Source organism: Acomys russatus, chromosome X (genome assembly GCF_903995435.1).
Source record: "Acomys russatus chromosome X, mAcoRus1.1, whole genome shotgun sequence".
In the NCBI taxonomy this organism is placed as follows: domain Eukaryota; kingdom Metazoa; phylum Chordata; class Mammalia; order Rodentia; family Muridae; genus Acomys; species Acomys russatus.
This window is the reverse complement of record NC_067169.1, coordinates 6770719-6798407: the sequence shown is the minus strand read 5'-3', so window position 1 is coordinate 6798407 and position 27689 is coordinate 6770719. Positions and strand designations below refer to the sequence as shown.

Genomic DNA, 27689 nt, shown 5'->3' with positions numbered 1-27689 from the left:
CTCAAGCTGATATCTCCAGCAACCAAAACTAAAGCAAACACTGAGGGCAAAGCGAAGCAAAACAAAGGGAGCTGCTGCCCACTCCACATGCAGGGCCCCATCTACTTCAACTCTAGGCCATAGACAAAGCCAAACACTAGCAGCTCCCCAGGCCCCCTGGTGTGCTTGGGGAAATTCCACTCCCATGAACATCTGGGACGCCAGAAACCCACCCACAGAAATACATTTGTTGTCCAAATATAGAACACTGAATGGAAAAGTAAATAGAACAGGAAATCAGAGAGCAAACCATGAACTGAAAAAAAGCAAAGGCATCACAGAAAAACAAGACTAAGGTAATGGCCTCCTGCTGCTCATTTTACTATGACAGGCATAGAACATGAAGAAAGTAAGACCCCCACGGTGGCAAATTCAGCAGGGCATGGTGGCACACACCTGCCAATTCCAGATTCTCAGACAATGAGGCAGAAGGATCAAAAGCCTGAGACTATATGGAGTGGCTCACACCTGTAATCCCAGCACTTGGGAGACTGAGGCAGGACTACCATGAGTTTGGAGGCTAGACTGGGCTTTGTACTAAGTTCCAACACACAGTGGACTACAGAATGAGACTGTCTCAAAGAGACAAAAGCAGGGGCTGGAGAGATGGCTCAGCACTTAAGAGCACTTGCTGCTCTTCCAGAGCACCCGGGGTTCAGTTGCCAGTACCTACATGGTGGTGCAAAAACGTTCTGTAACATCAATTCAGGAGATCCAATGCCCTCCTATAATCTCAGGCAGAGATACATGTAAGAAAAACATTCATATGCATACAATTTTTAAAAATATAATATTTTTTTAAAGTTTGAGGCCACCCTGGGTAATTTAGTAAGACCTCATCTAAATGGAAAAAAAAGTTTGCTGGGTTTTTTTTTTTTTTTTTGAGACAGGGTTTCTCTGTGTAGCCTTGGCCATCCTAGAACTTCATTCTGTAGACCAGGCTGTCCAGAACTCAAAAGATCACCTACCTTTGCCTCCTGAGTGTTAGAATTAAATACATACACGTGACTTTCAACAACCATGCCTGGCTGCTGAAAAAAATCTATTTTTTTAATGTGGGGGGCTGGAAGTATCTTGGCTATTATAATTCACTTGTAAGAGTGCTTGCCTCATATGTGCAAAGCCTTAAATTTGTTCTCCAGCACCATGCTTGGCAAGGTGGTGAACTCCTATAATCCCAGTGTTCGGGAGGTAGAAGGAAGAGAAACTCACGAGTTATCTTCTGCTATAATGTCTTAAATGGATGGGATAATTCAGTAGTAGATCACTTGCTTAGCTTGCACAGGGCCCTAAGTTCCATCATCTTAACACCATAAAAGGATCTGGCAAATTACCCCATGCCTTTGGTACTTACAGAACTGGCAAAGAAAGGGAGGAAGGAAAAGAAAAATATTGAAAGTCTCTTGTTTCAACTAACTTTTCTGAAAACATGTGTAGGATGTTCAAAACATATCCAGAAAGCAGCTGTGATATTCGTAATATAGGTTAGTGGTATAATGTTGGCCTAGCATGCATACATAAGGCCCTGGACTCAGTAGAAAAAGGGAAGAATGAAGAGAAGAAGAAAAGGAAGGTGGGGGAAAGGACAAGAAAATAAAAGAAAGAAGGGAGACTAGAGAGAAGGCAGCTAAGGCTAGGGGCCCTGTAGTGCCACAGAAATGCTAATCTTACTCTACATTTGATTTGAACACACTAATGTAATTCACTTGGGCTATATAATCTTGCTAGCTTCAGATCTTTACAATTATCAAGCCTCACAATTTTGTTTGTTTCTTTGTTTTTTCGAGACAGGGTTTCTCTGTATAACAGCTCCAGCTGTCCTGGAACTCAACTCTGTAGTCCAGGCTGGCCTCGAATTCACAGAGATTCACCTGCCTCTGCCTCCCAAGTGCTGGGATTAAAGGCGTGCACCACCACCGCCCAGCTCTCACAGTTATTTGAACGAAAATAATTTTATTTTTATTTCTATGGAAAAACCGGGACAGCTCATTTTAATAGCCCCATCTTGTAAGGAGAAGAAACTGCATTCCTTGAGTGAATTCTGTCAACAGTAGTTCCACAGTGTAACCAGACCAGCACTTCTGTCTGTGTTCTCTCTTCCAGGTTCATGTTCTGGAAAGCATTCATGGTCCAGTGGTTCCCTTGCCTTGACCAGTTCCCTCGACCTCTCAGGAACAGTGGAGAAATACCTGCACACTGTGAGTATACTGTTTCAGCACACAGGAAATACAAACCAGGAGGTTTCAGAACACAGAGCCCATTCAGGGCTATCCTCTGAGCCAGATTTCTGAACTCTTGCAATCATGCAACTGGCTGGTGAGTCGGATATTGAGTGCTGTCACTCAACAAAGATATGAGGATGCTGCCTCAGAGCTGAAGCGGTGTCACAGGATCCCGCTGACCTGCTTCCAACATTAAACCAAGATCTATTTGGGCACCAGACAAGACTTCATTCAGAAGTTGGGCAGTGGCTTGTAGACAAGGTTTTAGGCCAAAGAGAACCTCTACTTGACTTAACTTTCACTATAAAGGAGTGAGTGTGTGTGTGTGTGTGTGTGTGTGTGTGTGTGTGTGTGTTTCCTAACTGTAATACACATCCTATCCTGTTAACGTTAACTATACAATGCCTAGTTTAATCTTGGGAAAAGCACCAGTCCAAGTCTGAGATAGAAATAACTTTTTGTTCACTCCAACCCCAGCATTTAGTCAACATAAAATACTGAACCTTAACAAATCTGAAGGGGAAAAAAATGGTTATGCCAAAAAAATTAGTGTCTGGCTTCCTAATTAAAATTTCCATACCTATGCTTGAGAAGATGGAGTGGTTTGTAGTGCACAGATTGCACAGATTATAGGGACTTGAGTTCCATCCCAAGAACCCATATCAAAGCTAGCTGTAGTTGTTTGTAATTCCAGTGCTGGGTACATGGAAACAGGCAGAGCCCCAAAGCTCACTAGCAGTCGGAAAACGGGCAAGCTCCAGGTTTAGTAATAGACTGTCTCAAAATACAAGGTGGGGAAGATACCAGATATTGACCTCTGGCCTCCACACAGATATATAAACATGTAACTCATATGCCTGTGTGCACACATACACTGCTAGACACACAGGTTCAAGTGACCCTACACAATTGCCATGCCACCTGTGGTGGTTTGAATGAGACTGGCCCCCACAGGCTCATAGATTTGAATACTTGGCCCTCAGCTGGTGGAACTGTTTGGGCAGGTTTAAGAGGTATGATCTTGTTGGAGGTGTGTCACTGGGTCAGGCTTTGAGGTTTCAAAAGCCCACACCATTCCCAGTTAGCTTGCTCTGCCTCATGGTTATTGTTTCAACATGTAAGCTTCTAGCTACTGCTCCAGCATCATGCCTGCTTGCCTGCTGCCATCTTCCTCAATATGGTGTGGCTTATTGGTAACCCTCTGAAACTGCTAAGCCCCCCGAATCAAATGCTTCCTTTTGTGAGTTGGCATAGGCACGGTGTTTTGTCATGACAACAGAAAACTAAGACCACCCAATACAAGAGTAAAGTTGACAAAATTCCAAGACAAAGAGTCTTCTAGAAAACACAAGAACTGCTAATGAGAACAGAAAGCAAAAGTACTGCCCAAAGTAAAATGGACATGAGCAGTACAAGTAAGAATTTGCTTTTTTAAAAACCTGACATAGCATTGCACACACCAAGCTTCCCAGCACCTGGGAGGCTGAGGCAAGAGGGTCAAGCTCAAGGCCTAGCAAATGTTAAGACCCAACCTGGACAAAACAACTCCCTGCCAAAAAAATACAAAAAACAAAACAAAGAAAACAGCAATTTATTTCTTTTTTTTTTCCAGAAACCAAACACAAAATGAAAATGAGTTCTCTATTTTATCCTGGATTATTTTCACATGATTGAAAAAGGGGGAAGATTTCAAGAGCTTTGCATGTTCAAGTGCACTGTATTTGAAGCTAACAACCCCCACCTTTAAGTATCTGTCAGCAGTTCTGTACAAAAAGATTACAGCTCTCTCTCTTTTTTAAAAGATTTACCTATTGTACTATTTTATGTGTACCAGTATTTTGCATGCACGTACGTACATATGTATGTGCACCCTATGTGTCTGGTGCCCACAGAGGTCAAAAGAGGATGATAGATCCCTTGGGACTGGAATTATAGATAGTATATAAGGGAGGATTTGAAGGAAGAAAAAGCAAGGGAAAATGTAATTATATTATCATCTCAAAAAAATTAAATAATAATTAATAACCTGAAGGCAGAACTGAAGCAGAGATCATAGAGGGCTTGCTCCCCATAGCTTGCACAACTTGTTTTCTTACACAATCCTGGACCACCTGCCCAAGGTGGCACCTCCCATAGTGCACTGGGTCCTCCTCCCACATCAATCATTAATAAAGAAAATGCCCCACAGACTTACCCACAGACCAATCTGATGCAGACATACTTTCTCAGTTGAGGCTCTCTCTTCTTAGATGGTCCTGGCTTATGTCAAGTTTAAAAAAACAGGCTGACCAGCACAATCCACAAACCTCTGACTCATTTCACGATGCCACTATTTATACAGATGTGGACAGAAGCAGCACCTAGAGTCCACAACTAGCCAAAAGAGTTTGAGACACTCCCTTGCCTATACCCTTCCAGGTTCCTTGGCCTACCTGTGTGACACTGAAATTCCAGGCTGGCCAGTGTTTCTACCAGTTCCTTCCTGAATCTGCATACACATGAGACAGGGCTATCTGGGAGTTTTTCTAACAAACTCCACAAATAAGGTGACCGGAAGACAAATCTAGTGATCTGTAACAACTGAAGAGAAGGGGAAAAAAAACCCACAGTAAGAAACAGAGGAAGTTCTGTGTATTCCTGGGGCTGAGTGCTTGGGAGGCAGTTTGTAGAGCAGCCTCTTCCCCTAACCCTACAGGCCTGAATTTTAATCCCTCTTCAAGGACTAACCCTCCTCTCCTCCCTTTTCCTGTGACCATCTGAGGCTCTTACTGCACCTGTCAGCAGCTATGCTCATTTAGTTCCTAACATAACACTGATGTGCCAGCTGTGTACAACACTAGCCGCAATCCCAGTGCTCCAGAGGCCAAGGGAAGAGACTCAAGTTGGAAGCAGGGCTGGAAAATAGGCTCAGTGCTTAATATCACACACTGATCTTGCAGAGCACCTTGAAATCAGTTCTCTTCCAAGTGTAAGTATAAGGCCCCATGCCTATCTCTACCAGGATACTTGGGTTGCCCTGAGGCGAATCTCTTCTGTAAGTGAAAAAAGCCCCCTCAGAGGGAGGGAGGTCAAGCTCAAAATAACCCATTGAGAAGGGTTTGACTCAAAAGAGCTATCTATAGTGGACTCATAGTTCAGGTCTCGTCTTCATTTCCTGGTGAACATAAAGGTATCGCAAGTAAATCCTGGGGTTCCTCCCCCTTGAGCCCTGGCTTCCTGATCAAGATTTCCCACCTCTGTGACCTACAGTGATCCCTCAGCACTGCACAGATCAGCACAGTTTCTCGGTTGAGAGAGATTTGATTTCTCTCAGGTTTCCTGACACCTAGAATTTACCCTTTTTTCCCCTTTAAAATAGTCACAGGTACACTACATTCAATAAATTGTTAATCTTTCACTACTAAATACGTTTAAAAACCACCTCCAATGAGGAAGCAAGATTAAAATCATTTTGTAAACATTTATCCTTTCTTAATGTTCGAAAGATAAACTTTTTTTTCTTTTTCCATGACTATTTTTAGTGTGAAGGAAGGAACTGGCCTTTGGATGCAGAGACTGGAGGCAAGATTTTCCCCTCAAGTCTCGCCCTCCGTCACCCTTCCTTCCTTTCCATCTTTTTCTGTGGCTCACATGAGCCTCACAAGCCTGATGAGAAGAAACATTAACTCACAGGACAAAAAACAAAAAACAAAAACAAAAAGATGGAGGGTGGGAAGGTACAAAAAGAAGTCCATGTTATAAAGGCCAACAAGGTGCTGAGTCAGCAAAGGAGCTTCAGGGGGAAAATAGAATGAACGCCAGCACTCATGAGGCAGAGGCAGATGGATCTCTTGTTAGTTCCAGGCCAGCCTAGTCTATTTACGGAGACTCTATCTCAAAAACCAAAAAAACAAAAACAAAAACAAAAAACAAAAAAAGGAAAGATGAAAACAAAAACACCAACCATGAAGGAACTCCCTCCTGGCAGGAGGCTGCTGAACCAGTAGGTGGGGCTCTGGGGAGATAATGAAGTAGGAGGCCATCAAGTTCAAAGCCTGCCTGAGCTACACAGTGAAAACCCTGTCTCAAAATAAAACAAATAGAGAATGGGACTATGGTGTGGTCAGTAAAGTTCTTGCCATACAAACACGGAAACCTGTCAGGAACCCCACCACCAACAGGAAACAGCCCAGAGCACTAGTGTGTATCTGGAATTCCAGCAATGCAGAGTTTCCGTCTCCAAAAAAACGGTAGGAGGGAGTGTGATTGAGGAAGACACCTGTCATCAACCTCTGGCATCCATGTGTGCGTGCATGCGCGCGCGCGCACACACACATCTACACACCTAAATGCACACACATGAATACATGCACACACCACACAAAAATATTTAAATTAATTAAGCCAAGCATGGAACTTGTCATCCTAGCATTTGAGAGACAAAACAGGCATGCCTGGTCTACAGAACCAGGCAACGACTATGTAGTAAGATCCTGGCTCAAAGAACAGAAAAAGGGAGGGGAGGGAGAAAAAGGGAGATGGAGAGAGAGTGAATGAATGAATCCAAACAAAGTACAATTAAAATCAAAAGGTAAAAATAGGACATGAGGACAGATGCAAAACAATGTCGCCAATAAACACAAGTTGGGTTTCTCCCCTCCCTTGTCCTCTCTTACAAAGGACATTTCTAACACATGCAGAGAATTACACAAATAATATACCAAATGACTAATAAAAATACCTTGAGCCAAGGGCCAATGTTCAGGAAACACTAACAGCTATGTTTTCAATTTTTTAAAGGAACTGAGTGTTGTGACCAGCACCCTATGGAAGCACTTCCTCTATGGGCTTTTTCATTTCCATCTCCTGAATTAAAATGCGATATTTAACAGGAAAGGGATGGAAGGAACCCAAGGTATCTAGAGTTTACAAGAGAATACAGACACAGACCAGGTGTGGTGGCACAGGCCTACCATCCCAGCTAATTGGAAAATTCACTCACTCAAAGCTAGCTTCAGCAACCTGGTGAGGGTGTTGTCTCAGAATAAATTAAAAATGGAGTTTGGGGGTGTAGTCCCACAGCGAATACTTTACTTACATATCACGTGTGTGACAACACGCTAGATTCAATAGTCAGTATCACACATAAATACACAAAAATGCGGGGACTGGAGTGGTAGTTTAATCTCCAAAGCCCACATAAAAAGCCATGCAATCGGCCAGATGGTGGTGTCACATACTTTTAATCCCAGCCCTCTGGGAGGCAGAGGCAGGCGGGATGCCAGAGTTCTTCGAGGCCAGCCTGGTCTACAGAGCAAGTTCCAGGACAGCCAGGGCTACACAGAGAAACCCTGTCTCAGGGTTAAATAAAAAAAAAAAAAATGCTGTGCAGAGGTGAACACCAGACTACCGGACTGGCCAATGAAAGGCCTTGTTTCAAAATACAAGGATGGGGCCAGATATGATAGCACGTGACTTGACTTTAATCCCAACACTTGGGAGGCAGAAGCTGCAGCTCTCTTGAGTTCAAGGACAGCCTGGTCTACAAAACAAGACTCTGTCTTTAAAAAAAAAAAAAACCCGGAGCAGGGTAGGCTAGGAAGATGGCTCAGTGGGTAAACTGCTTACTACACAAGCATGAGGACCCATCCTCAGCACCCATGTAAAAATGTAGGTATAGTGGTATACACCTACAATCCTAGAGCTGTGAATTAGACACAAGGAAGAGCCCTGGCACTCACTACTCAGGTGCTACATACTGACGCCAGTGTGTACAAAGTGGTGAGCTCCAGGTTCAATAAGAATCCCTGTTTGAGTGTCAACCTCTGGCCTCCTCAGGCTCACACATCTGCACACACAAAAATATTGAAATCATGATGGGCAACACCTGAGGATTGACATCAGGGGTTGTCCAATGACATGAACAGTACACACATGAATATGAATACACACACACACACATTAAAATAAGCCTGCCAGTGAATTATTTCAAAATCCTCCCTACAAAAACGACATTCAAATTCCTGCTTTGTTTTTGAAAACGTCACTAAGTACCACAACAGCCCTGGGCAACTGAACCTTTGCACATTTAACTCTGTCCAGTAAGAGATGTTGTTGGTTGAATCTCCTGTGCTGCTGAATTCATAAAATGGACTCCAACAGACCAGAACTCTTTTCAGCTAACTCAAGTCTAAGGACACACACACACACACACACACACACACACACACACACACACACGTGGGTGGCTCAGTGGCAAAGCTATAAAAGAAAACAATCCCTGCGCCATGGTCTGCCTTCCAAGACAACGAGAAAGGAACAACTAATACTGATTGACAGATCCCTATCAACATTTAGCGGAGACCTAAGGGGCAAGAAAGGGGAATGGAATTTATTGATCTCTCGTCTTAAGTAGGAAAATCCACACTAGCTGAACAAGAATGCCGAGGAAGACCAAGTTTAACATGCCCATCACTACCCTATGTATGAGTACATTACTTGCCCTCTGTTAAGAGTCAGTTTCCTTGGCAGGAAAATGGAAAAGGTGACTGTAATCCAGAAAGGCTGATAAAGACCTCCTCACAGGATGGGTAACTTGGTTGATCCAGTGAGGGGCTTGGTGCCAAGTGTGACAACCAATACCCACATAATGGGAAGAGACAGCTGATGCCTACACAGTGTCCTGACTTCTGTATGCACGCACGTGTGCACACAAATAAATAAATGAAATGTAATTTCAAAAAATTAAAATCTTAGTCAGGCATGGTGGTGTACGCCTTTAATCCCAGCACTCTGGGAGGCAGAGGATCTCTATGAGTTCAAGGCCAGCCTGGTCTACAAAGCGAGTCCAGGATAGCCAGGGCTACACAGAGAAACCCAGTCTCAGAAAAAAAATTAAAATCTTCATTGCAGGACATTCTGGTAACAACATGAATTTGCAAAGTCAATTTCTTTATTAACAAAATGTACAGGGTGGTTTCTTTTTTGAGGGGGATGGTTTGTTTGTTTCTAGAAGTAATTGGAATTAAACCCAAGGCCTCATTCACACTAACTAAGACAAGCTCTCTGCAAACAAGTGGTGCCTGCCACTAACCTCCTTTTTCTCTACCTTCCCAATGCTGAGATGACATCCACAGCTGGGGATAGAACACACGGCCCTTCTGTAGACAAGCACCCTAGCAACAGAGCTACATCCCTAGCTCTTCCTTTTGATTTTTGTATATGTGTAATAATAAGATGTGCCCCAAAAATATAGGATTTCATGGTCCAGCAACTGGCGGACTAGGTAGCTCTTTGACAGCGCAGGGTAAAGGGATGAAGCATACTCTTCTCCCCAACCATTACTTGGAAAGGACAGTTACTCAGGTGCTCTAATCACCCACTTTCTCCGCTCTGGTGTCCCATAAACACCCTCTTGAGAACCTAGCTAGCAAGGTAGAGTCACCATGGGACCGAAAAGATAAAAACATAGACTCTCTGATATGTAAAAGTGGTGCCCAAGGAGATGGCTCAGTCAGCACAGCGAGGGCCTGAGTTTAATCCCTGGGAACCCATGTAAAAAAAAAAACTGTGGGAGCTGCAGCCTGTGTCTACAATTCCAACACTGAAGAGGATCCTTGGGGTTTGCTGGTCAGCTAGTCTAGCTAAATTAGTGAGCTTCAGGTTCTGTGAGGGGAAAAAACCCTGTCTGAAAAAATAAGGTGGATAGCTACCAACTAAGGAAGACAACCCACACCAACCTCTGACCTCCACCTCTTTGTGTATACACACATGCAACCAGAACACAAGTGCACAAACCTATCTACATACATATGAGAAAATTTTTAAAAATTAGGCTTAACATAGTTTAAACCCCACAGTCCTATACTGCACTACTGGTATCCCTACACTTGTCTACTAAAGCACACAAACGTAAGATGTAGACATTAATACGTAAAACCTGAAGATCTGTTTATAATTCTCTGGAGACTGACCCAATTGTCTTGGCTCCTTTTATATTGCTTTGAAGAGACACCATGACCACGGCACCGTAGAGAAGGAAGAGTTGATTGGGACTTCTACTTTCAGGGAGTTAAGAGTCCATGACCATCCATCATGACACTGAACATGGCAGCCGGCAGGCATGACACTGGAGCAGTAGCTGAGAGCTTCCATCTGACCCACAAGCACATGCTAACTGGGAATGCTGGGCCTTTGAAATCTCAAAGGCAACACCAGTGCAACACATACCTTCACAAAGGCTTCCTTTAACCCTTCCCAAAAGCATTTCTACCGAGGACAAAACACTGAAATACATGAGCTTACGGAGGAGGCCATTCTCATTCAAACCACAACAATCTTGCAGCAAAGAAAAATTGTCAGCCAGCACAAGGATCCTGGTAGCCCACCCTAATGGACAGTAACCAGCCTCCATCCCCTACGTCCCCCAAAGACTTTGCCTTGGTGTGAATCCCTGGGCCTAGCAGAATACCCACCATTTACCCAGCAGCAAAACCGAGGTAATTTTTAAATGATGACTCGTCCAATACCACAAAAAGGGGTAAAATACCTTCCTTTTTCTTTTAGTTGTACTGCCAAGGGTGACTTCTCTGACCTGAGTAAGGAGGTACCCTGGGGTAAATGAGCACCTTCCACCCTCAATCACCCATGCCTGTCCCACGTGTGAGTGTGTGAGTGTGTGAGAGAGAGAGAGAGAAAGAGAGAGAGAGATAATATAAGGTAAAGAAGAGTTAGAGAGGTATAGAGAGATAAAAAGAGAGAGACAGAGAGAGAGAGAGATTAAAGGCTTGAAAAGCTTTAGGGGACCATCTTAATAATAAGTGGATCAAGGGAACTCCAACTTTCGTCGTTATACTAATTACCCAGATGGGTGGTTCCATGAAAATCTACAGCACCCTTGGACACGAAATCGAAATCCCTTTAAAAATAAAAGCTCCATCTACACTCAGCACTATTTCATTTTTCCCCCTATGTGTCTTCTAGAAATGACGAATAGTAAATTTCATAGAGCCATCAAAACCGATTTGCTACCCTAAACCAAAGCTTGGGGGACAGGGCACTAACTCCCCCTTCCTGTAGTCCTGTATCTTCTTTTAAGCTAAACACGGACGGCCGAGCTCAGAGCAAAACACAAGTCAGGTCAAGGCGCACACACCAAAGGAGAACAGAAACAAACACTTGCACTAGCAGAGAAGCTTAGGTTTTGGTTGGGGTCAGGGGAACTGTTGTAGATTTTGCTACACAACATTTGGTCTGAAAGAAACAAGCTGACCCTAACTGCGGAATTTACAGTGCGGATGGCTCAGAGAAGGGCAGACGCTTCAAAAAGGGGAAAAATAAAATTAAAAAAAAATTTTTTTTTTCAAAGCCCGGATATCTTGATTGCGCATTGGTCGTGCACGTGAAGCCCAGGCCCCATCCAGCACCAGCGGGCCTCCAGCCTGCTAAAGTTGTCTCAAAACCCAAAGATAATATTCAAAGGCGCACCCCTCCCACATACACTCCTGCTCCCAGCATCCATTTCTGCGTAAGGGAAATTCCTAAGACGGGGATGTGGGTGAGTGCAGTGCTGGAGAACCCCTCCCCAGGCCCAAAAGCAACAGGTTTACACCCTCCCCAGGCCGCCCTGGGCGGTCCCTCACCCTCACCTAGCTGGGAGAGGCGCCCTCCATCGGTGTCAACCCCCCCACCCCCGCGGCCAAGGCCTGGTCCACGAGACTAGGCCTAGGAGTGGGTGTGGGGAGGGGGCTCCCGGACTTCCCTGACAGTTTGCGCCTCAGAAACTGAGCACAGGCGGGCCACCACTCTCCCCTGCGCGTCGCCGCGCGTCCACCGGGTTCCGGGAGCGCTGGCCTGCGCCTCGAGGATGAATGAGGCTCCCCTCCCCCACCAGGGGATCCCGCGCGGCCCCCAAGTCCCAGGGCGACCCAGGTCAGCCCAGCCAGCCCCCTCGGGAGTCGCAGACAAAGAGATGGAGGAACTGAATTGTAGCGCTCCCCTAAACTTGCCTTTCCCCCTCCCCAAAACAAAGGCGCACCCAGGCCTTTCCCGCCCCCCGCGCGCGCGGCCACTTTGGGGAGCGGCCGCCCCGGAGGTATTGTTCAGCATGCAGGGAGCGCGCCCGACTGAAGGTGGGGGTGAACGCACGGGAACTTGCCCCTTCTGGAGCTTCAGGGCCAAACCTCTGCGGTCGGGGGTCACCGCCGCGCCCCTCGGCCCCGAGAAGTTTGCGCCCCTGCCCGGCGTGCACTCACCTCGCCGCGAGCCGTGCAACTTGTGGCCTCGCTCTCTGCCTACTGGCGGGTCCACCGTCACCCAGCCCGGGCCGCGCGGAGGCCGTGGAGGGCCAGGCGCCCCGGTGCAGCCGCGCGCCGCCCCCGGCCCGCCACCGAGTCCCGGAGAAGAGCGGGCGCTGGAAAGTTTCGGTGGCGAATGGCGGCCGGAGGGCGCTGCAGCGGCGGTGGGGCGGGGGCGCTGGCGGCTTGTCGCTCCCGAGCGTCGAGACTGGGGGGGGCTGGGCTGAGAGCGGCGGCGGCGGGAGAGGGCGGGACGGCGGGAGGGACCGACACGGCCAGTGACCTCCGCTGGGAGCGGACGCGAGCGCGCTTACGAAGGCTGGGAGACGAGCCAAGGGGGTCGCCAACACACCGCCCACCCCAGACACCTGGAGGAGGCACTCTACAGCCCTCCCCACCCCCACCGCGTCCTCGCCGGCCCCTCCCCCAGCTCCTTGGGGGGGCCTGCGTCCCCACGCGGCAGCCCCTCCCCCACTGAGGGCTAGGACGCCAAGCCCGCCCTCACCCCGACCAAGTCCAGACCCAGCCCCCCGGGGGCAGGGAGAGACTTACAACCCTGCACAGATCTTCACCCTAAAGCCTCCCAACCCCCACTCCACCCCGCCCCACGCCCAAGGTGGAGGAGGGAAGCCTACGCTTTGCCCTCTGGGCCCCAACCCGGTCCCTAGCTCTTTTTCTACAGGCTCCAAGAGGAATGAGGGGAACAGGGCCCCAACAAGCATACCCAATCCCAAACCCGGGCACTCCAAGGTGGCTTTGAGGGGGGGGGGGGATGGGAACAAGGGCCACCCTGCAGGTTGGGGGAGGGAATGGTAACCCAAGCCACTGAAAATGTTACCATCCCCCCACCTCAAAGATGAAGCCGCCCAGCTGGCCTAGAAGGTTCTCTTGCAACCCAGTCTCCTAGCGCATCTCTTTCAAAATTAACGATAGGCACCCCCCAGTTGCCTTTACGCCCAATGCAAAAAATAAGGAGTCGGGCGCAGCCATGACCTTTGCAAAACACCTCCCAGCCAAGAGTCAGAAATGCATAGGGTGGAAGCTTCAATACCTTTCTAAGACACAAATAAGCTGGGGAGGGGTATATTAAGGTACAGGGGGGGCGCCTCAAATCTGCAAATCTCCACCCCCAGGCCTGAAACCGCAGGCGCTGGCAAAGTGTTTTCTGTTGCCATGGCTGGGAAGGCCCAGCCCTGGCGCTTCTTCCTCCCTTCCACGTTGGTGACGATTTTCCCCCAACTCCCGGCTTTAATTCAATTAAATAAATATCCGGCCCTCCTCCTCAGCACCTTTGGTGTCTGCCTTGTTGAGTATTTTTAAAATCAATTTGCCCCTCCCTTAGGCGTCTAATGAGCTTGGTGCTAAGAGCCCAGTAACACTCAGCAATTTAAACTCTAACCTCACTTGCTCCTTCCTTGAACACTAGGCGTTTGTTGCTCTGGTAGTTGGGGGAAGGGGGAGAACGCGGGGCGAGTTTTTAAGGGGCCGGTTCTCCATCAAAAAGGCGGACCTCGAAATTACCTTGCAAAATATTGCTACGAAACGTCAAAGATGTCAAACGACTGTTGGTACACCGTTATTAGAGCGCATCAGTAAAAAAAAAAAAAAAAATACACACTTACACAGTCTCCATAATTGTGAATCAGCAGAACACTGGCTTATTAGCTAACAGCTGCCATTCAAGCCCCCACCCCCACCCCAAAGGATTTGGTGGGGCTCCCTTGAGCCTGCCCTTAGTAGCTCCCGAGCTCCTGAGCTTGTGCAGACTGATGCTGAGGTATTACGAAGGGTGCAATCGAAAACCGGAGCCCGCTCATGATGCAACCCTGGCCCGGTTTACACGTGCTTCCCTTCCCCCACTGCATGCTGGTGGTAGCGTTGCGTTTTTTCCGCCTGTAGGGTCACATTGTGGTTGATTGATTCTCCTTTCGCCTTGCTCAGTCATTCAGATTTGGAAAGTAAATAACAAGTTGACATCATTACAGCTTCAGGCTTTACCCGGTCGCCAGCTCTCTCGACTACCGCAGACCCTCGAGTAGCTGCGCAGCAAACCGTACCCACCTTGTTTGTCCAGCTTGGCTTGTCCAAATTAAGGCTTGGAAATTCCAAACTGAAGTTGGTTAAAAGCTTCCCTGAACGTTTCTATTACTTGGCAAGTCGTGATCATTTTTAAAGTATGGAAAAGTTGTAGAAAAAAAGCCTCATTTTCCAATCAGGGAGCAGAGTGACCAGGATTTATTACAGGCTTCCTCTGACTAATAAAGTGGGAGTTTAGATTCTACCTTGCCAGGATGATATAATATCGCAATCATCCCAATTCTTGCTTTTGGATAGTCAAGGACTAGGGATTTAGAGAGATAGTTCAGCGATTAGGAGCGCTTACTGCTCTTCCAGAGGACTGAAGTTCAGTTCCTAGTACCCACAAGCCACATCCCCTCAACATGTAACTCTGGTTCTAGGAGCTACTGTTCTAATCTCCTAGGGCTCCTGCGTACTTGTGAGTCACAGAATCCTCCAAGGTGCACACACTCCTAAGAATAATAAAATAACCCTTGTTTTGCTTTGTTTTGGAAGAAAGAAAGTTGGTCGAGGGCTGTGGGTAAGGTCTCAAAACCTGGAATGCCTAAGCAAGATTAAACTGGGCTAATCCTGTTGCAAGAGCCTAGCCAAAAAATTAAATCAAGGTTCTGTAATAAAGACTCATAGGAACCACCACGTAAAAACCTAAAGACAGAAAAACAGGCCTCCCCTTTTAAATTATAAGACTTACAGAATTCTTTCCGAAAAGCTACTACATGGACGGAAAATTGGACTGTTCTAGTCCTCTGCTCTGGCTGATGTAGAAGAAAGAAAGGAGTTGAAGCAACTAGTGCCCTTTGAAGAGGAAAAGGAATAAGGTTCACTCTGTGTGTGTGTGTGTGTGTGTGTGTGTGTGTGTGTGTGTGTGTGTGTGTGTGTGTTTCAGTCTTGGTGAATACTTTTTGCAAAACGAATTCGACTTGCTGAGGTGCTTTCACTTTGTTCGTGTTGTTCTTTGTGCGCCACCAAGATTATTCTTGTCGCAACAGTGGTGGCTTAAGATATAATATCTAAAGCATGAAAGAGAAAGTGAGTCGGATTTCATTAAAATTACAAACGTGTGTAAAATGTACTCTTGAGAATGGAAAATGAGCCAGAAACAGAAAAAAAAATGTAAAACCCATGACTAATAATGGATTGGTATTAAACATTATAAAGGTATCTTTTTTTTAAAGGTCTGTTTACTTTTTAAATTATGTGTCCATGAGTCTCTGCACATGAATGGGGGTGCTGATGGAAGCCAGAAGAGGGTGTTGGATCCCCTGGAGCTGGAGTGAAGGCCAGTTGTGAGCTGTCCGTGTGGGTGCTGAAGAAAAACCTCTGCAAGAACAGTGTTTGATCTTAACAGCTGAGCCATCTTTTCAGCCCCAAAGGAAGCCTTAAACTTCATGTGGTAAAATAACCACATTAGCAATAGATAGGAAAGAAAAATAAAGCTGGGGAGATGACTCATCCAGTAAAAGCTTGAACAGAAGAGAACTGACTCCTGAATGCTCTCATCTGGTGTCCACACACATGCACACACAAATATACACAAATAAATAAACAAATGCAATTTTGCGGCTTTTTTTTTTTTTTTTTTTTTTTTGAGACAGAGTTTCTCTCTATGGCCTTGGCTGCCCAAAATTTGCTGTGTAGACTAGCCTGGCTTCAAACTCACAGAAATCTGCCAGCTTCTGCCTCCCTGAGTGCTGGGATTACAGGTGTGGGCCACCGCACCCAGCAATAAATATAATTTTTTAAATGTAGCTCTTTGGCTTATTAGTGTGGTGGTACACACCTTTGATTGCAGCACTTCAGAGGCAGAGGCAACCAGATGACTGTTTGAGGCTAACCTTGTCAACATAATGAGTTCTAAGCCAGCCACAGATACATGATGAGACCCTATCTAAAAAAGTAATTAAATAGAAAAATAAAAGTTGCTCTTTATCATATATCTTGTGACAAACCTGAAAAGAAATGGAAAGAGGTACCAAAAATACCAACTGTCAAGATAAACATTATAATGCCCGTCTCCCACTGTGCTGGGCTCATGCAAAAAGAATAGAGCACTCACTGCTCTTACAGAGGACTAGGGTTCAGTTCCTAGCACCCACAAGCCACATCCATTGAGCCATAGACTCCAGCCCCTAATATTTGCTATATTTGTGTATGACTGCGTGCGTGCGTGCGTGCGTGCGTGCGTGTTTGTGTGTGAGTGTTATTTTTAAGTAAACCAAAGGAAGGAAATCACAGCAGAAAGGGAGTAGCAGATGTCCTTGGAAACCAAGCTCCCTCTATTTGGTGATGGCACTAAATTCTGGAAGAACAGAAAGGGCCAGTGCCTGGGGGACAACCATGCCATCAAAGAAAGTCAAGATCATAGTACAAACTGCTAAGCAAAGAAATAATTGAGGCACTCAGTATGTGGTAATGCATGCCTGCAACCTCAGCAAATGGGACATGGAGGCAGGGTGATCAAGAGTTCCAGGAAAGCTTGAGCTAGGGATGTAGGATATTTTTTCATTAGTGATTGTTGAGAAAGGCCCAACCCCTGGTGGATGCTGCCATCCCTGAGCTGGCAGTCCTGGGTGTTATATGAAAGCAGGCTGAGCAAGCCACGGGGAGCAAGCCGATAAGCAGCACCCCTCTATGGCATCTGCATCAGCTCCTGACTCCAGGTTCCAGCCCTGTTTGAGTTCCTGTCCTGACTTCCTTCAATGATGAACAGTGCTGTAGAATATAAGCCAAATAAACCCTTTCCTTCCCAACTTGTTTTGCTCATGGTGTTTCACTGCAGCAATAGAAACCCAAAGTAAGACATGGGCATATGCACCACTGTATCCAACTTCTACTAAACACCCATGAGAATGAAAGTTTAGGACCTGTTTGCAGAGTTTTCTTCCACAGCTGTCAAAACCTACAAACAAGCCAGACACATTTCCACAGGGTGTAGTCCAATCATAAAGCCGGGTCACCAAACAGGACATCGTGGTGCACACCTTTAATACTAGCACTCTGGAGGCAGAGATAGGTGGATCACTGTGAGTTCGAGGCCAGCCTGGTCTACAAAGTGAGTCCAAGACAGCTAAGGCTACATAGAGAAACCCTGTCTCCAAAAAAACCAAACAAACAAACAAATAAAGCAGGGGCACCAATAAACAATGTCCTGACCTGTGTGACAGTATGAGGAATCTCAAGTGTAAATGATACTGAAAGAAGTTATATTTGAGTCTCACCTTGTCACACTCCTTTAGTTCTAGCACTTGGGAGGTAGAGACAGGAGGATGAGAAGTTTAGGGCTATCCTTGGCAACAAGACCAGCCTGGGCAACATGAGACTCTGTCTCAAAAACATAGAAAAGCTGGACATGCAGTTTCAAACCTGTAATCCAGACACCTGAGAGGCAGATAGGAGGGAAGGGAAAGAAGATAAGGCAGTGTGATGGTCTGTGTACCTAGGCAACAGTCTCCATGTTATTAGATTGAGTACCCTGTTGGGCATTTTCTAGGGCTACCCTAACAAAGTACCATAAATGAGGTGACTTAAGGGACCTTTCGTATATTCTCTCAAGGTTCTTTGACCTCAGAGTTTAAACTGGAGATGTTGATAGGGTCATCTTCCATCTGAAGGCTCTCTGTGTGGATCAGTAAACAAACATAATGGCGTTGCGTTTTGCTGAGTGGAAACTCAACACAAGCACAGCCAAGGCACACAAAAGGAAGCTGCATTACCAGCAACAAGTAAGAAGTCACCGGAGTTATTTCCAAAGCAATGTACTTACTCAAAGCAAGAGTCAGAGTATTATTCAGGAAATACACCTGTGTTCTTATCATACTGAGGTTCTTAGAGGAATGCACTGTAGAGAGGGACAAATCCCTGAGAATGCTCAGTTTTTAAGGTTATAGTTGCAAGAAATCTAAAATATGCCTCTTCTCTATCAAATAGTATAAACCTTGTATTTAGGACAAGGAATTCAAATAATTTTATCTCTCCCACCTTGTAAGACTTTTACACAAATATTTTAATCACCACCCAATAAAACCTTTGTTTACGCAAAGGCCCCTTGCTGTATTCCAGGAATTTGAAGGCCTAGAGCAGTATGATCCATTTCTCCTTCCCCCTTCATTTTCTTTGCACCAATTCTTTTCAGAAGCCAATTAAGACTGTGAGGCAAAAAACTGTATACTTAATAAATAAATAAATCTTTAAAAAAAACTGTAAGGCCAGCCCCCAGCCAATGGGGAAAGGATAGCCCCCTCCTGATTTAGAATGAAAGCTAAATACATTTTCTGTCACTGTGTATTTGCTCTTCAGAACACAGTCTCTTTTTTTTTTCTTAAAGATTTATTTATTATGTATACAGTACTCTTCCTTCATGACAGAATAGGGCATTAGATCACATTATAGATGGCTGTGAGCCACCATGTGGTTGCTGGGAACTGAACTCAAGACCTTTGGAAGAACAGCCAATGCTCTTAACTGCTGAGCCATCTCTCCAGCCTCCCTGAGCACACACAGCCTCGTGATCAAGAGAAAAATTTGCAGAGAGAGAGAGAGATTTGCCCAGTCCAGATACTTTAGTTAGCATAACGGTCTCTTTATTTGCAGCCCTGAACTTATTTCTAACATGGTTCATGAGAGAAAAAATAAGGTGGCAGGCATGTATTTAGCCAATACTTAGCTCAAATTCACAGAGCACAGTGTCCTAAAGAATCAAATATTAGGCAAGAATACCTTTGGTCATGCTTTGCATCCTCATCAAGATGGCTGGCAGTACTACATCTGGGCATATCCAGTTTCCTTCATAAAGATGGCTAACAGGATGCCTCTGGAATGCTCAGCTCTCTCCAGATAATTTTAGCTGAAAAGGGGGGAGGATACTTTGAAAGTGTGTTAACATAGGACTTTACTCCTAAAAATACTTGCCCCAATTAGCAGGAAATGCATGGGTTTGTATGCCTCTTCCAGGTTCCAGTGGTAGCCACCAAGTCCTTGGTATTCCCTAGTTTATAGCTACATCATTCAGCTGTCTTCATATATACAGATCTATATATCTATTTGGCATGCATACATACATACATACATACATACATACATACATACATACATCCAAATCTTCATCTCCTTTCTATTTTCTCCTACAAAGACAGTAATTGCTTGATTTAGGGCCCACACTTACCCCCACATAATCTTATCTTAACTTGCTCACATTTGCCAAGTTGAGGATCTGGCTCACTGGGTAAAGGAGATTGCTGAGTAAGCAAGAGGACCTAAATTCAGATCCTCGCCACCTACGTAAAGAAGCTGGGTATGGTCAGGTGCATCAGTGTCTGTTATCTAAGCAATGGGATTTAGACAGGAGGAGCCTTTGACTTCATTATATAGCCAGACTTGCCAAGTGGATGAGCTTCAAGTTCCACAATAGACTCTGTTTTTAAAAATAAGGAGGAAGGGGGCTGGAGAGATGACTCAGTGGTTAAGAGCACTGCCTGCTCTTCCAAAGGACCCGGGTTCAGTTCCCAGCACCCACATGGCAGCTCACAACTGTCTGTAACACCGAGATCTGACACCCTCACGCCAATGATCATAAGTTAAAATTTAAAAAATATTTAAAAAAATAAAAATAAGGAGGAAAATGTTTGAGGATGATACCTGAAGTCAACAGCTGGCCTCCACATGCACATATATGTGCATGTGTTAACACATAAATATGTACACATGCAAACATCACACACAGAGGTATAAAGTTGTAATAGTAGTGTACCCCAGGCTGGGCATGGTAGCACATGCCTTTAATCCCAGCACTCGGGAGGCAGAGGCAGGTGGATCGCTGTGAGTTCTAGGCCAGCCTGGTCTACAAAGCGAGTCCAGAACAGCCAAGGCTAACACGTGAGACCATGTCTAGAAAAAAAAAGTAATGTACCCTAGGCATAATCTATTTTGATTGTAAGCCTAGCCTTTAATGGCCGAGCCATCTCTCCAGCCCACCAAACATAATCTAAATAAATGTGGAGGGAAATACCAATTTGTGTATAAACAGTAATCAGAAATAAATCATCTTCAAGGCCTAAAAATCACAAAATCATTTAAAATGCCAGTTCTTATGTTTCTGAATCATGAGGCTCTAATGATTAATATCTTGTTCCTTTAAAAAGCCAAATTAGGACAGGTCCATTCCGCACTGCATCTGACCACCCCACACAGCCAGACCTTGCACATCCTGCTCCAGGGTCTAGTCAGGTGACTCTCTATGACTTCCCCATTCATACTTTCTCCCCAACCTTCAAGATCTAGCCTGGAGCTCACATCTAGTGTCCCTGCCTAGTCTGGGCATCCTCCTGCATGCACAGCCACCAATCTAGGCTTAGGCCAATATACTCCCTACCTATCCCCAAAACCCAGCCATATATACCCCCATACTCCAGTCTTAGAACCAGAAGCACATCCTGTATACCAACCCGGTCTCCTCTGTCCACTTGACTTTATTCCACTCAAGCCATTTCCAACCTCTAGACCCAACCCACTCATTCATCCTTTTTTCTGTCACAACCTCCTCTATCCATAACAAACTCAGAATTAACCAAAAAGTCCACACACCTAGACCCCATCACAAAAATACCAACAATATGAACAATAAAGCCAGTATCTTCTCTCCAAATCTACCACTTCTATAGAAATACTTGCTAATGACAATTTCCTAGATGAACCCCAGGATATAGAATTTAAAGCAGCAAACATAATCTTCATCAGAGAATTCAAGGCGTTAAAAGAGGACACAAAAACACAACTTAATTAAATCAAGGAGAAAGAGCTTATGGAGAATAAACTCCTGAGAGATGCCCAAGAGAACACAAACATAAGGCTGATGGACAATAACAATCCTGACTGAGAACAGAGTTCAATAAAGAGACAAACACATTGAAGAAGACTCAAGATGAAATGAAGATAGAATTGAAAAAAATCCAATATTTCTAAGCCAGATGTGACAGTGTACACCTGTAAGCCCACCACTCAAGGATGCAGAGGCAATTGGCCTCGAGGCCAGCCTGGTCTACAAAATCCAGGACAGGTAAGGCCACACAGAGAAACCTGGTCTCAAAAAATAAAAACAAACAAACAAACCAACATCTCTACTAGAAAACTCAAAGTAGAGCCTCACAAATGGAATAAAGAAAAAGATTGTGTATCTAGACTAAACAAGCAAGGAATATAAACAAGTCTTCACAAACAACTTTAAAATGCAGGAAATAAATATACAGGAAATGTGAGACACCATGAAAAGACCAAACCTACAAATTATAGGTACAGATGAGTGCGAATGAGATCTTCAATAGGATCACAGAAGAAAAACTTCCCTAACCTAAGGAAAGACACACACACATACAAGAAGCACACAAAACAGCAAGTATACAAGACCAGAAAAGAGCATCCTTACAGCATACAATGAAAAAATACTAAGTAACCAAGAATGTGTGTTGAAAGCTGCAATAGAAAAATAAGTCAAACTATCTCCATTTGAAATGACATGATATTATTTATTAGAGGTCCCAAAAATTCTATCAGAAAACATCTAGAAACAATAAACAAATTCAGCAAGGTGGCAGGATACAGAATCACCGTGCACAAATCAATAGCTTTTCTATATCACCAACAAGCATATAAAGGAGATCATGGATATATTCCCATTCACAATAGCCTCAAAGACACTAAAAAATAACTGGGGTAAACCTAACCAAGGAAGTAAAGGACCTCTGCAATGAAATCCTTCAATCTTTGAGGAAAGAGAGAAAGACACTAGAAAATTGAAAGATATGTCATGGTCACAGGATTGATAGAATTAACATTTTGAAAATAACCATTTTAATAAAAGCTTTTTGTTTGTTTGTTTGTTTGTTTTTTGTTTTTCAAGACAGGGTTTCTCTGTGTAGCCTTGGCTGTCCTGGACTTGCTTTGTAGACCAGGCTGGCCTCGAACTCACAGCGATCCACCTGCCTCTGCCTCCCAAGTGCTGGGATTAAAGGTGTGTGCCACCACCGCCCGGCCTAAAAGCTATTTATAAATTCAGTGCAAGCCCAACCAAAATCCCCATCTCATTCATCACAGGTGTAGAAAAACCTATCCAGACATTCATATGGAACCACAGAATACTCAGGCTAGCCAAAACAATCTTGAGCAAAAAGAACAACCATGGAAGGATGACAATTTCTCATCATGGTTTCTCCTCCCTTATCTCCCAGATCTTCTCCATCTCCCTACTCCAGCTAATTCCAAGCCTTCTTTCTCTCTTTTTAAAAAAATGAAAGGCAAACAACAGGAAAAGGAAAAAACCATGAGAAATACATAACACATACATCCACACAAAACCCATAAAAAACACAAAACCAGAAACCATGATATTTAATGGAAAGACCAGCAAGGTTTTTTGTTTTGTTTTGTTTTGTTTTTTAATGCCCAAACAAAACATTATGAGACAGAAATCCATTGAGTTTGTTTTGTGTTGGCCATTTCTTTCTGGCCATGGGGCCTGCTCTTAAGAGTGGTTTGTATTCCCAGTGAGACTCCTTTGGAGGAAACTAATTTTTCCTTTGTGAGCAACTGTCAATTGTAGATAGCTTCTTGGTTGAGATTAGAGACTTGTGTCCACTTGCCCCCTCAGCACAGGGACCCGTACATATACATACTGCTACAGTATCTGTGAGTTCATATGTGTGGGAGACTTGGCTCTGGAAATCATTAATTCCGTTGTTTCTTCCACCCCCACTGACTCTCATAATTTTTTTCACCTCTTTTTCCATATACCTCCCTGAGCCCCAAGGGATGGGATTTAATGAGACATTTTATTTAGGATTAAGTGTTCCAAGGTCTCTCACTCTCTGCATACTGTCCGGCTGTGAGTCTCTGTGTTTGTTCCCATCTGCTGCAAGCGGAAGCTTCTGATGATGGCTGAGCAAGACACTGATCTATGAGTATAGCAGAGTGTCATTAGGAGTCATTTTATTGCTAGGTTCCTTTAGTAGAACAGTAGTATTTGGGTTTCCCCTAGGTCCCTGCACTATCTAGTCTCATGTTCTTAGCTACCTAAGCAAGTTCAAGTTTGGATTCTATCTAATGGAATGGGCAGCAAGTCAAATCATATATTGGTTGTTTACTCCCATAATGTTTGTGCCACGGTTGCACCAGAATATTGTGGAAGCCGATCATTAAAGGCACGTGCCACCAAGCCCAGCACTATTTGTTTTCTTGATGTTCAGTTTTTTCTTTTCTTTATATATTTTTGAATATTAGCCATCTATCCAATGTGTAGTTAGTACAAATCTTGCCACATTCTACAGGCTTCAGCTTTGTCCAAATGAAGGTGTCTTTTACTGTGCAGAATCATCTTGGCTTCATCGGGTCCAAATTGTTGTTCTTGTGCTTGTGCTAATGGTATCCTGTGCCAATGAATTCAAGGCTACTCCACACTTTGTTTTCTATCAGATTCAGTGTATATGTTTTTTTATTTTGACGTCCTTGATCCATTTTTAGTTGAGCTCAGCATGCAAAACATTTGTTCAAAGTTTGCTTAAACTGAAACCATTGCAAACTGAGATGTTTATGAAATGTCTGACCCAATGTTCTTTTCAAATCATATTAGTTATAATTTTCTAATGGACCTGGAACTGTTCAGGTCTTACTTCACTTACTGCAATCATGACCTCCTGAGCAAGGACTCAAAGCTATTCTTAGAATAGCAATTTCAGTGTCTCCTCTAGCAAAAATAAACAAGCTGGAAACAAAAACATTTTCCTTTACTGTACATTTAATTCGATGCAAATATTTACTGAGAATAGTTCATGATTCTGTGGGGAGAAAGAGATAAAATACCACCTTCTAGAAATGTACAGTCCTTTAAGAAGCAGACTCAGCCAGTTGTGGTAGCCCATAGTCTTTGTTTGTTTGTTTTTGAGACAGGGTACCTCTGTGTAGCCCTGGCTGTGCTGGAACTTGTTCTGTAGACCCAGCTGGCCTTAGGCTGGCCTTGAACTCAGAGACCAATCTGCCTCTGCCTCCCAGGTACTGGCATTAAAGGCATGAGCCACCGCTGCCCAGCTGATTCTTCCTCCCCAACCCCCCCCCACAACAGCTCACAATCTTAATGCCAGCACTGTGAGGAAAAGGCAAGTGCATCTCTGTGAGTGTGAAAAGAACCTGGTTTACAAAGCAAGTTGTAGGCCAGTCAAGGCTACAGAGACCACAGTCTCAAAAACAATAATATCACTAGCAACAAAAGAACAAACAAAAGCAACAAAAGCAACAAACTCAACTAAAATAAGCTGTGAGTGGCAAGCAATGCTGTTAAGTGTGTGGGAGAAAGTTCATGACTAACTTGAAAAGGATTTATTTTATCTAGATTTCCTTTTTATTAAGGGGGCGTTATAACAACTTTCTGTCTTTTCTTGTTTTCTTTTGTGATTTCCTTATTTATAACTTCATTCATTGAACTATAAAATAGTTGTTTGTGTGGGTTTTTTTTCTTTTCTTTTCTTTTCTTTTGAAATAGGGCCTCACTGTATAGCTTTGGCTGTCCTGGACCTCCCTATGGAAAACAACTAGGGTGGCCTGGAACTTGCAGCAGTTGGGAAATAAAGGCAGAAGGATCAAGAGCTCAAGGCTATCCTCTACTTCATAGCAAGTTTGAGGCCAGCCTGAGCTACATGAAACCCTGTCCTTCAAACAGCTGGATGTGGTGGTGCACACCTTTGATCACAGAGACAGGTGGATCTCTGTGAGGTTGCCCTGTGCCCAACAGATATAAGGATAAGATATAAGATATAAGATAGACTCTCTTACAGTGATTTTCTTCTCTGCTGGGCTCTTTCTTTCTCTGCCTTCATCCTCTGTTTAAACTGCTTTAGATAATAGGAAAGAAATCCATTGATGTGTGCCCTTCAAGCGAGGGCTCTCCTCTCCCTGTCCAAACTCATATCTAGTAGTTATCAACCCTGAAAGGTGGAGGGCACACCTTTATAACAAGGGAAGTGTATCAGGAGTCATCAGCATTTGGAAAGTTCATATAAAGAAAACAACAAACTGTTTAAAAAGAAGCCCTCTAAAGAAGCCCTGGATTGGGCCAGGCATGGTAGCACATGCCTTTACTCCCATCACTAGGGAGGCAGAGGCAGGCAGATCTCTGTGAATTTGAGGCCAGCCTGGTCTACAAAAAGTGAGTCCAGGACAGCCAGGGCTACAGAGAAACCCTGACTCAAAAAACAAAACAAAACAAAACAAAAACAAACAAACAAAAAAGAAGCCCTGGATTTAGCCCAGTTTCACTAGAAGCCTAACACAACCAATGCATAGGCCAGCCAGACAACCAGACCTTGCCTAATGTTCTCCTCAAAGGCCCACTAAAACAGACATCTCATAGAGGAATGAGCTATAAAAATAAACAGGGACATCTTGCTACTTGCTGAATGATCTATAGTAACTGGACTTCAAAAGAGAGTAAATGTTTTCAACAGAAAGATGCTTTAAAAAGAGAAAAACCAGCCGGGCGTGGTGGCGCACGCCTTTAATCCCAGCACTCGGGAGGCAGAGGCAGGCGGATCGCTGTGAGTTCGAGGCCAGCCTGGTCTACAAAGTGAGTCCAGGATGGCCAAGGCTACACAGAGAAACCCTGTCTCAAAAAACCAAAAAAAAAAAAAAAAAAAAAAAAAAAAAAAAAAAAAGAGAAAAACCCCTCTCTCACTTTGGGGCTCAAAATTGCATGAGAAAGCAAGTGACTGAAGTGACAGTTGCTTTTTTTTTTTTTTTTTTTTTTTTTGTCTTTGTTTGCTCTTGCTTCGTTGCAGTCTCCATTTGAAGCTGCTGAGAACAGTGACTGTTCCAGAAGGTCTCCCTAGACACCACTGAGGTTTAACGACTGACTATCAGCCAAACTCAACAGCATTGCCCAAGGGGTGTGGTTTCTTCTTTGCTTTCTGACATTTTGTTTTCCCCACCCTAGCAGGTATTTGGGTGCTGCATTTTGGTTTGTCCTCCAAACTCTTTTGTACTGGGAGACAAGAAATGGATTACTTCCCAAGAAAGTGGGTCATTAGAAAAGGAAAAGCCTGTTTCCACCCCAGCTCCTGTTTCCTGTCTTCATCACGTGCAATGATTGATACTGATTATCAACTGAAAAACCTTCTAGAGTCACATAGGAGTCAAGCATCTAAGCATTCCTATGAGAGATTATCTAGATTAGGTTAACTGAGGTGCGAAGGCCCACCTTGAATGTGGGTGACACCATCCCATGGGCCGAAGTCCTGGACTGAATGGAAAAGAAAAATTTAGCTGAGTGCCAACATTTACCTCTCTTTGCTCCCTGACTACAGATGCAACGTGACCAGCTGCCTTAAGCTCTTGCCACACCATGGTGGTCCAAACCATCATGAGAGCCAATATACGTCTCTAAAACTGTTTTTTTTTTTTGTCAAGAATTTTATCATAGCACCAGGAAAAGTGACAGACCATGTGACAAACCCTACCTCTGATGTCATGGACCATGTTCAAATGTATGTAAAGGCCCCCAACACAGTCAAATGGGGTGGACCACTTAGCAAATCTTGGTCTTTAGTCTCTGAAACCTCTTTTTATTACACATTACTCAGCACAAGGTATTTTGTGATCACAGCAAGGGCAGGAGATGGAGTTTCTATTATTTTCAGCAAGCTCTGCTTATGGACTGCCTCACAGTGCCGTACCAACTGGAGACATGGGTGGGTAGGGGGCTGTCTGAAATAGAAGAAGCCAAATGTGAACAAGAAGGACCAGTGTGGGAGTTTTCAAGAAGTCAGTACCAGAGAGAGAAGGTGACAGCAAGGAGGATATCCGGAAGCATGCGATTGTGAGGCTGATTAACTGTGGCAGAAAGGCCAAGTGCCGCTTTGACATGGCATGGAAGGCTTTTGATACACCTTTGCTGTAGTTTGCAGTGCTCCTAAAAGAAGTACGTGTTGATCTTCTCCGGACCAGAAAGAGCAAGCTGTACAATTGCCCTTTCAGAACAGATATGGGTAAACAATAGAACAGGAAGGAAGCCCTTTGATGTCCTTCCAGCCTTGACCTTGGC

General features: G+C 44.5%; 1 protein-coding gene across 4 annotated transcripts in view; it reads right to left on the bottom strand.

The window, feature by feature from the left end:
* Nucleotides 1-14273, bottom strand: part of LOC127184986 (F-box-like/WD repeat-containing protein TBL1X) — a 162767-nt gene extending 148494 nt beyond the window's left edge. For 2 of the 4 annotated variants that reach the window (XM_051141477.1, XM_051141480.1), the window contains exon 1: nt 12494-12750. The gene's annotated coding sequence lies outside the window, so the exon portion shown is untranslated. Of the gene's footprint in view, nt 1-11887; nt 12035-12493; nt 12751-14157 lie in introns of those variants that run through there. The other 2 variants (XM_051141478.1, XM_051141479.1) reach the window with 2 other exon arrangements.
* Between the last annotated feature and the right edge of the window lie 13416 nt (nt 14274-27689).